The sequence below is a fragment of the Helianthus annuus genome, chromosome 7, assembly GCF_002127325.2.
Source record: "Helianthus annuus cultivar XRQ/B chromosome 7, HanXRQr2.0-SUNRISE, whole genome shotgun sequence".
Taxonomy (NCBI): Eukaryota; Viridiplantae; Streptophyta; class Magnoliopsida; order Asterales; family Asteraceae; genus Helianthus; species Helianthus annuus.
The window spans coordinates 19,397,185-19,408,417 of record NC_035439.2 but is presented as its reverse complement, the minus strand read 5'-3'; the positions used below and the strand labels follow the sequence as shown (position 1 = coordinate 19,408,417).

Below are 11,233 nucleotides of genomic sequence, written 5' to 3'. Positions count from 1 at the left end.
TACTCACAACTGATTAGAACGTTAGCAAAACAGACCTCACTTTCATGGGTGATGAATATGGGATTATCAATCTTAAGAAAAAGGGCTAATCCATCTTCTAGCCTCATATGTGCTACATTAAGATCCGATTTGGCAACTTAATATCGAGTATAAAATCGGGGCTCTCATCATCATTTTTTAGCACAATCAATCGGCACAAATTTAGATATTGGGTGATGAGTGTTTATAGCCCTTGATCTAATTATAGCGATCATGGTGAATCAAGAAACATCTCAAATCCACAAGTTATTGGTTTAAGAAACACTTACCAAGATTGTCTAATTATAGTGATCATTGTCAATCAATATACTTGATTCTCTAGCTTCTAATTGACGTATTTCTCATTTTCTCATCATCTCCCCATTTTTCTTTTTCTCTCAAATCGATTTTAACCAACAAGAAGGGGTCCTTGGTAAGTTTAATACCCATATGCAAAGTTTCATCATATATGCTCTCATGATATGGACTCCATATTCATGTGGATCTCATCGTACACAAGTTACAAAGTAAGAAACCATGGCATCAGAGACAGAACAAGTGTATTGATCGCCATACACCAATTAACCCAATAGAATAATGTTTAAACTTTACACCAAAATTGTTAAACGTATTGGTAACTTGCACCCCATCATTTTCACTTGTTCCAAAAACCCAATGCTAAGGTAGAACCTCCTCATGGAGGGAACGTCATTGTTCGAGTCGGTAGAATATGTAAAATTCCATAGAGAGCCGGGGCCTCACCTATTGTATTCTCTGTTGAAATAGTTGTTTAAAACGTTATTTCTAAAGCAAGGACAAGTACCTCTAACGGAAGTCAACTCTCAAAATCCAATTGAAAAAAATATATATTACATAAGAAATCATCACCTAGATTTGAAATCGCTCCAATTGTTCCGTGGAAAAAAGCCCTATTACAAAAGAAGAGATGATCAACGTATATAGAGGAAAAATGGAGTGTAAACGTGAACAAAAGGGAAAGTGGAGTTTTTTTGTGTAGGACAATTTTTTTAATCCAGAAACGACATTGATTGTAGGGCTGGGCAAAGGGGTCGTCGCTCGCCGCTTGCTCAAAAATTGTTTAGAAAATGCTCGCTCGATTGTAAACTAGCCGATTGGCTCGGTTCGGTTTGTAAACGAGCCAAGCACGAGCAAAGGTGTCACACCCTTAAAATCCACATGCGGAGTTTTACCGCGAGGCGTGTGACTGACAAGGATGAAGCCACTAACCATGTTGAACACTTATTAAAGTTATTAAAATTCATCACAATCAACACGATTAGCGATTAGGTTTTTAAATGTCTAAAACACAGTTCAAATCAACAGCGGAAGCAAAATGTAAAAATCCAGACAACAGTTAAAAACCACAATATTTAGTAAAATTAAAACCATAGTTTATTGCAGCCACGACACTCCAAATGCTGCAAGCTCCCATGATGTACCTAACCACCTGCAAAGCATGTAGTAGTGTGTCAACATAAAGTTGGTGGGTTCACAGTTTTAGTTAAGCGTAGAGTGTAAGTGTAAGTTCACATGTAAAAGCATTATAAGTATGACTCGGGTAGCTAACCCTCGTCATATGACTAAATTGTGTATGTACCGAAAACTGACGTAGTAAGTTTTTGTACCCTCCATCAATGTCTATCCGCATTGATGCAATAGAAAAGGTCAATAGTTCACGCCCGGCTCCCAGCATGATGTGAGGTTTGTCAAACATGGCACTGACGTGAAAGGTCATGGTGGTCATGAGGGTCATGACCACACCCTATAGCCTTATAAACCCTAATACTTTGATTAATATGACCCACACTTTTATCATTATAATCAGTGGTTAACATATATCAAAGAAGGTACATAAAACACAATTAACTCATAAACCAAATCATATTTTACAATAAAAAAAACGAGAGATGTCTACCATGTTAAAAAATCAAAAGATGTATAGGAGAACATGGGAGTACTTGTACTAAATTTTGTCATAACATTTCAAATATGAAAGCATTAAGTGCCCTTACTTAAACCCACTCAATCGGTAATCTTCATAATTCAAAGAAAACACAGGCTATAATTCAATAAGCAATTGCATGCAACAACCCATCATCACTCAAAAATTACCGAAGGTTGATCAAGAAAACATACCGATGGTTGTTCTTGGATTATTGAGGACTCGAGGTTGTTCTTGGTATGTCGATGGTTAGGACTTAGGGATATAGGGTCAACAAACTTAGCATCATATTTAAATTTTGAAGTGATCGAAGAGATATGCATAAAAGTAGAAGAGGTATATATAAAAAGAAAAACTCTTGATATTCCATATATAAATTTGGTACCAATACCTCTTTTGTTAATAAAAGTATCAGTACTGTTAACAGTACTGTTACGTAACAGTACTAAATATCAAATGAATAAAAGTTGGTATACATGTACAGAATAAGCAAAATTGGTTTTGGATGGTCCAATCATCCTAGCCGGTTTGGTTTATTTTAATCCAAAACGCTGTCAAAACCATCTTAACATAACCACCGTCTACATACATTGTGTTATATAAATTAATATATGTTACTAACACAAAGGCCATAATCCATCTTGTTTGTCTATCAATATAACAAACTATATTTATAATTAAAGTGATTATACATGTTTTATGTGTTAAGACATGTTGCTGGATATTAATGATGAAGGACTGTTAAAAAATATGATACAACTATTATTCATACAATGATATGAACAATTTAGCAAATAAAATTCTTATATATTCTTTAATTATACAATAATTAGAAAAGAACAAACAACAAATAAATATAAATGGTAACTTAATTAATACAGATTCGTATTAACACTAAATTATTAGTAACTTAAATGAAAAGCTGAATTAGTAACAATAAAGTAGGGATGAGCTCGGTACCATATCGGTACTAAAAGGGACTGATCAGGAAAATCGTCAAAAAGGACATCAGTACTCAAAGTGCTCGGTACGGCAGGATACAATATTGTATTGTACCTAAAGTACCAATCCTGAAAAACGCCAAAAATGGGTACCAATTAGTACCAAAATTTGTTCGGAACGGCACATTTTAATACGTATTTTCGATACCCAATACCGATTGCTCATCCCTAGACTAAAGTGGTACCTTAAAGCTCGTTGATGTATAGTGTATACAACTCATCTTATGGCTAAATTTATTAGTTGATGGCTTTGAATTTTGGTAGATGGTTTTATGTTGTCATTTATTTTTCTTTAAAATGACGTATCATCTTATGGCTAAATTTATAACGATTGAGCTGGCATATCATCAGGTCTATTTGTACATTCTAAGGAACTAAAACCAATTTGGTATGAATATACCTTGGTGCTGTTCGGAGCCTAAAATCGTATTTTTGAATTGATAACTTTATAAATTTAATTACATATCATTTCAACTAGTTAGAAGTCATGGTTGTGTGCAAGGTTGTTTTCCTACAGGCTAGAATTAGGACAACTAGGGGGTCCATCTTTGTGTTTTTGTTAAAAGAACACTCATATTTTTATTTAAAAAACCAACCCTCTTGACCCTCTCTGGTTTCGCCCGGTGAGGGAAGAGCGAAATACAAAATTAAAAGCATCAGCATTAACATATTTGCACTAACATTAAAAGCATGATGGAATATGAAAAATTACATTGTCACCTTCAAACGTAGTAACATTGCCCATACCATACATAACTAAAAGTCAAAAGTGATAATACACCAAAACATTTAAGATGTTAATACCGTTTATTTACAACCCAAAAGGATCTTGAGTGGTTTTAAGAATCTGCTGCTGCAGAGCTTCAACTAAGCCTGGCCAACCATTGTTTTCCCATCGGTTTAACTTTGTGACCTAACAACCAACATTAACTTAGCTACTTGTAATATCCACCATAAGACCTAATGACATTTTGAAAAAAAGAAAAGGTAAATACCACAAGCGACAAGGTGATGATAGTGTCACACCTCAATCGATAGCGGAAACATCGGAGTGAGACAAAATAGATTACTCATTACACATAACACTAATGTGACAATAATTAGTTCAAAACCGATTTCATTTATATCATAAAATTGTCAAATTACATCAAAAGGAAATAAAGTACATCAAAGGAAAGGAAATTCAACAAAGTTTAATCATCATATGATAACAAAATCTAGTAATTTGATATGAATTTCAAAGGTTGTCCCCTACTAGATTTCATTATGTTCATCATCATCAACCTGCAACATGTTTAAAAGTATAGTTCAACATAAAAGTATTGGCGAGTACACTAACTTAAATACATAGCATAAGTATAAAAGATTGTCTTAAATCCAACATGGCAATTCATATACAAGGTTGAACTATCATGCATAACTATAGGCCAAACTCGAGTGTCCACAAGAATAATGTGCATCCCTTGCCACTGAAGTGAACGAGATCGTAAAGTATACTAACTTAACAATACCCCGACGGGTGGCATGCTACTCCTATAGCACTATATTTGTTAAGGTGGGCTAGCTAAGTTAATGAAAAATAGAGTGCATGTATGTATTCTAGCATGGACAACCTAAGCATAACAAATAGCATGTTTGGTGGATTGAGTGATTGAATATGTTTGTGTTAATTGTGTATTTTGATAAGTAAAAACATATTACACCCAAAAGTGCGTTAAAGCGTAAAAAGGGTCAAGTGTACTCACGGTTTTGCAAAGCTTCCTTTGTAATTCCGTGAAGAGTTTTGTAAGTTGGAGGATGGAACATCAAAGTCACCCTACATGGGAAAATGAAGGTGTGTAAGTCATGGATTTAAGATGGAAGATTCGAATTAGGAATTTAAAGTACAAAAATTATGTATTCGCAAAAGTATTATCTAGTTCTAAGTAATCGTTTTTGACACTAAGTTAGGTGTGATTTCATGGGTCCTAATTTGCCCATTAGAATCAATAACAAGAGTCTTAGATTCGTAGATATGATAGCCTAAGTTTATGATGAATAATCATGGCTCGATTATCATCACAAATTCAGCCATGTTTATGTAGATATATATATTTACATAGTGATAATATTAACCTAAAACTACGTCCATCATAGATTGTCATATATTATCATGTAAGTCAAGCATGGAGGTTTAACCTCTTTATATGATTCACCACTACACAAAATCATCACAAGGATGATTCGGAGGGTCTTGAATTACAAGAAGTAAAGAACTAACTAGTATATTATCAAGTAAATCATCAAGTGAGGTGTAGAATCAAGTTAGGATTTCCTAACCATCTAAAGTTCACACTTGCATCAAATATAAGTCTCACCATATGAACTATGGTAAACTTATGTGACTTCAACACTTGTGGGTTATATTGAACCCTAATAAATCAGAAAGTTTATAGGTTGTTTTTACCTCTAAACTTTTAAGAATCGACTCTAACAAGCTCCACAACCATTGATGGGTTTATGAGATTGTTAGGTACAAGATTCAAATAGAAAAAGTTAAGTTTTTTAAAAGTTAACCAACTTTCTTCAAAACAGAAAGTTTGGACCTCAAAATGGTGATGTTCCACCTTAGATTACCATGGTAATCTTGTGGAAACACTCCTAGAGGTGTTCCAAGCTTTGTAGAAGAAGAAATGGTGAGAAAAAGTAGAAAAAAATGAAGTTACAATAACATGAACAAAATCAGAAAATACATCTCACTTTGGACCTTAAATATGGTGAGGTTTCACCTTAGTTTGCCATGGCAAACTTGTGAAAACCTTCCTAGAGGTTATCCAAGTGAAATGGAAGAAGAAACAAGAAGAAAATGGATGAGGAAGTGAGCTAGAACTCACTTTGAACCCTTAGAACTTTATGCTCAAATCTTAATATTTTGGAGAGTTTTAGTGAGAATTTGAGAGTGTTAGAGAGGTTTAGAAAGTGGAAAAGAGAGTTAGAATGGGTCTATAGGGGGATTAGGTGTAACACCTCGAAAACGGGTTTGGTAATTAAACCACGTTAATAATAATAAACAGGTAAAATACCGTTAGTGGTAAAAAATTAACCCGGTGAATATTAGGATTTAAATAAATAAACCTAATATTAAATAAAAGGTGAAAGAAAGCTTTTGAGAAAATAAAGTTTTACAAGAGGCCCGAGTTAACGGGACTTAAAATAAAACGGGTTATAACCTCCCCGAACCCACTAAGTTAACTAGGAATGTTTAACCTAGTTAATAAAAGTGTTGGAAGTAAGTAGGTTGAAGCCTACTTAATAATTGATCAAACATGAGGAACCAAAGTGGGATAACTTGGAAGTTTAATTATTAAATAAAAATCAAAACAAAACACACACACTAAGAATGTGTTCTGGATCGATCAGGAGAAGGCTTCAAAGAGCCAAAACCCTAGTTCATCAAATAACATCAAATTGAAGGGCAATTTGGGGCTCAAATTCATGAATGAACGTGAATTAATGATCACCCAAGATAGGGGATCATAAGGTATGTCGAATTTTGATGTTTAATGAAGTTGTGAAATTTTGATGAACAACACGAGTAGCGATTTATGTATGAATCGTAGAGGTTCTGGCAGAATTAGTGATGTATACTTGCTTAGGAACAAAACCCTAAGTAAAAATTATACATATGTTGCTATGATTTAAGAGTTTAGATGATTTACCACACTTAGATAAGTGGGTTTTAGTAATATGATGAAATTGATGATATAAACATGTTTAGAATCATCATACATGATGGTGATAAGAAAGTGTTTGAATAACCTATGAATTCAAGTATATGATCATACTTGTCATAAGATGGGTGTTTGTATAATATAAAGAAATTGATGTTAAAATCATGTTATAGATGCTTGAAATCAGGTTACCTACTAGTTAGTATGTAAAATTCGATTTCATTAAGTAATCAAATGGAATGCCTAAGTGAGTTCGATGAACCAATTGTGCATTTGCATATGTTAATAAGTCAACTGACTTTTTAATAGTCAAACTGACCAATGATAAGATCGAATAATAAATTCGACGTAAAACCCGTAAGGTGGAATAGTCGTGATTGATAATGACTAATCTAATCATCTTACGAATTATAATGATAGTTTGACGCTAGATAAGCTAGGTGGAAGCTTGGGAAGGAAGCGGGTCAAACGAATCAATTATGAAGGAAAAGCGTTTTTTGGATGCAAGGTAAGTAAAGCTTACTCCCTTTTCGTAGAATACTTATTTATTTTATAGGTTATGAATACGATAAGGTAATATTCGAAATATGGGGTTCCGACGCGAAATGATACGGGTTGGAACAAGTGAAAATAATGAAAACCATGTTTATTGGTAAAAAGGGGCAAAACGGTAAATTGGTCATGAAATGACAAACATATAATGAATTTAGAATGGCTACCCTATAAGGTAGGCCAAAATGAACAATAAGGGTAAAACGGTAATTTAGTCACGTGTAGACGGGCAAAGGTTGAAGCTTAATGACATCCTATGGCGTAAGCCATGTTGGGTTGATTGCGTAAGACACAGATTTAAAAATATGACCATATGGTGAAAATATGTAATGGGACAAATGAGTGAAATGGTAAATAAATACCATTCAACTATTAATACAAAATGTTTGGCCATTTAGGCCAAACGGGTCGAATGGTGATGTTATCACCATCTGACGATATCGATTAATGATTGTTTCTCGAGTATTACGATCACAGGGGTGAATAGCGCGTGGAATATGCGTTGCTATTAATTAGCAACTTATTTGATGAGGTATTAAAATGGGTCAATACTTTGACCCGAGCCAGGTATGTGTAAATTAGATTATACCTAGAAGGTGCGATTTTGGTCAAACATGTTATTGAAAGTCCTTCGTCGTAAAAAGAGGCACTAAAGTTGACCAAAACGCCCTTGATCGATAAACCGGGCAAACGACCCTTAAGGGTTGTTTAGAAATAAGTATTGTGATCAAGTAAGTCTTTGATAAGTGTAAAAAGTTATAGGCATAAGCCTTTTTGGGTCAAACGCCTCAAAATGGGTCTTTTCCGTAAAATGACTAACCAAAGGGTAGAATTCAGAATAAATAGTTCATTATATTAAATCCACCACAAATATAGTTGTGGTGGAAGATAAGTAGATATCTTAATGTGGAAATGGGATGTGTGAAAAGAAAGAGCGAGATTTAAGCTTAAATGCTTAAATTCTCTAGACGGGTCAAAATGAATTATGCGCATAACTTGGGTAATGGCTGCGTAATTCATAAAAATTATGTTCACGAGTTAAAGTTTTGAGTTAAATAAGTAGTTCGTGGCTTTATGATGATTTGGAAACAAGTTTGTTTAATAAAACATGAAATGGGTCAAAAGTTTAATAATTGAATTTTAAGCCGAGGGCTTAAAATCTAGAATTTTGTTAATTCAGATGTCGGATTATGTCTCCATATAATGGAGAATCGAATTACGATACGTAGGAAGGAACGGACCATAAAACGGGCAAAACTTAGAAAGTTATGAGCGTTTGAGTGAAATTTGGTTGTGCTGGGCAAAATGCAGACCCAGCAGCGAACTTTCTGTGAAAAAGAGACCGTCGCACCATGCGACGAGGGAGGGCATTCACCGTCGCGCGACGCGACAGCCTTCGCGACACGCGATGGCATAATCAAAACCCGTCGCGGCACACGACGGGCATAAATGTTGGCAAAACTTGTTTTCTCACTTGTTTTGACCCGCGAACTTGTTTAGAGTTGTTATAAACCCCGAATGACTAAAGCATTTCATGTTTTATGAAATCTAAGTGTATCGTGCAGTACCGGATGATGATCAAGCTCAACGAAGAACCGAACACTATCAAGTTTCAAGCTTCCGCTTTATGTTTTATCGTCACGCATAAACGGCAATATTATATTTGAAATGTTTTAAATTTCAAGAAGTTTTAAGAAACTCGTATTTTCATATGGATGTGTAATCGTATAAACATTTTTATATGTGAGATTGATATGTAAAATCGATAATTAAAGTAAGGGTCTTACATTAGGGTTAGTGATTAAGAGTGTAATTAAGTGAGTTAGGTGGGAGTTGAGTGCCAAAAACGGACCAATGCGAAACCAGCATTAAGCTGGCTGCGGATCAACATTCATCGCGCGTCGCGGAAGGAAGGGGGAGTGACCCCATGCACGTGTGGCCTGGACTAGTCTCTGGGCCAAACTTTATATTTCAATGTTTTTCTTATAAATTGAGTTATAACTTGTATAATTAACATTTTATTAAGTAGTAAACATGTATACGAGTATAGATTAAGTATGGTGAATATAAAATCAAGTATTTGCAAAGCGTATAAGTTCCGATCGTTTGTTCGTAAACTAAATATGCATCAAACGTTTTTATGAATTTAAACGTATAAACAAGTATGAATAAAACCATGTAATATTCTTAATAAATGATCAATTTTATTACGACCGAAGTCTCGGATTACAATGATTCGAAACTGAAAATACGATTACAAGAGGAACAAGTTTCCGAAAATAGAAATTCAATACAAGCTTTCTAATTAAGGAAAATTACAAAAGCGATGTGTTACAGATAGTATGGATCCTTTATAGCGGCTTCCTCAGGAGTTATAGGTCTTCTTTTTAAAAGTTGTACGTAATTGTTGCGGGAGGGAGGAAATCTGATTTTTGCAACTAAGTGAGTTCCCTCGTATTGGTACTTAGTCTCTGAGATTCGGATAACAAAATATCATAATTCGCAAGGAAAATTGATATATTTCATGAATAGGATATTTTTTGTAGGGTAAATTTCATTAAAAATCCATACTTTTCTCATAATTGTTAGATTACACTATCAACTAGTGACAAATATCACATTTATTTTCTTTCAAGTGAAGAGGTGAATATCTTAATTAGTTTTAGAACTCAAACGAGTGTTAACTGTACCAGGATATGGATATACATCATACGGATGCCGGTTCTTTGGAATGGCTTCTTCTTCTTCTTCTGTCGCTTGAGCTTCGGTACGTATTAGATAAAAATAAATTGTAGTATTGCACAAAATAAATAAAAATTCAGTTGACCAAAATGACCCAACCAAACGAGTGCTTACCAGAAGCAGCAGCAGTTGCAAATGAACTTTCACTAAGATCCTCACAAAGGCGCTTTCGTTTCACTTGAGGTTTTCTACCTATGCATGCATTAATTAAAAAGCCGATAAGATTGCAGAAATCTTGATTCAATAATGCTCAAACAGAACCACTTTATATAAGAGTGGGTTTAATTATGAATGAATCTGCTAACCGGCAGTCTCATTTGAGCTTATTGTCAAGAATCAAGAACAAAGCGCACATACCGAGGAAGTTGGAAATAACTCCCATTTGAGCTTTGATCATACCTAATGATAATGATTAATAAAAAAGAGTCATAGTATTTTACAAATATCTTAATAATATTATGTTTATAATTATAACCCAACCTACCAAACAAGTTGTTACCAGCAGTTGTTGATGCAGATGTATGCACAAATTTCGTATCATGAATGCGTGAATAGCGTTTTGAATGTATAACAAGTATTAAATTGAAAGTAAACATGTTATTAACTATTGATTCTATGTATAACACGTATGTATAAAGTATGGAATTTCGTTAAGATCAAGGTCTCGGATTTCAAAATTGGAAATGAAATACGAATACGATACGGTTGCAAGTTTCCAAAAATAGAAATACAAATAAAATTTCTAAGTAAGAAAACGTGGAGCGTTACAATAAGAGATTAAAAGCCCAAATTTTAACCTTTGGCCCAGTACTTGGATACCGGTTTAAACCAATATAACCCAACTGGTGGTACAACTTTTTTGTCGTTTCCTCAGTTTACCGGTATGATTCTTGCCGGCCAAGCTTACAGCAACCGGTTTAACCGGTTCAGCCGACCAATATAAACCGGTTTTTAAAACCTTGGGTAAATTACACTTTTCGTCCTTTATGTTTGAAACGGATTGCAATAGATGCCCTTTAACTTCAATACTTACAGTCACAATCCTTTATTTGTAAAACTCATTACACCCTACATCCTTTGGCCCTAACCTAGTTAAATTTAAACGTTAAGTAAAGTCATGTGCAAGAAACATAGGGGCAGTTTAGTCTTTATATATATATATATAAGATAAATAAACCACCCCCTCTGTCACAACCCAACCGTTGGCGGAAACATCAGGGTGCGAGCACTAGGCGTTCAGATTGCTC

General features: G+C 34.4%; 1 long non-coding RNA gene across 1 annotated transcript; it reads right to left on the bottom strand.

The window, feature by feature from the left end:
• Nucleotides 1-469: 469 nt before the first annotated feature.
• LOC110866321 lies at nt 470-2,290 on the bottom strand. Its single transcript, XR_002551326.1, has 4 exons — nt 2,176-2,290; nt 1,426-1,486; nt 907-947; nt 470-792 (listed from the first exon to the last, which is right to left on the bottom strand). It is a non-coding gene; the product is annotated as an uncharacterized LOC110866321 (long non-coding RNA).
• Nucleotides 2,291-11,233: the final 8,943 nt, after the last annotated feature.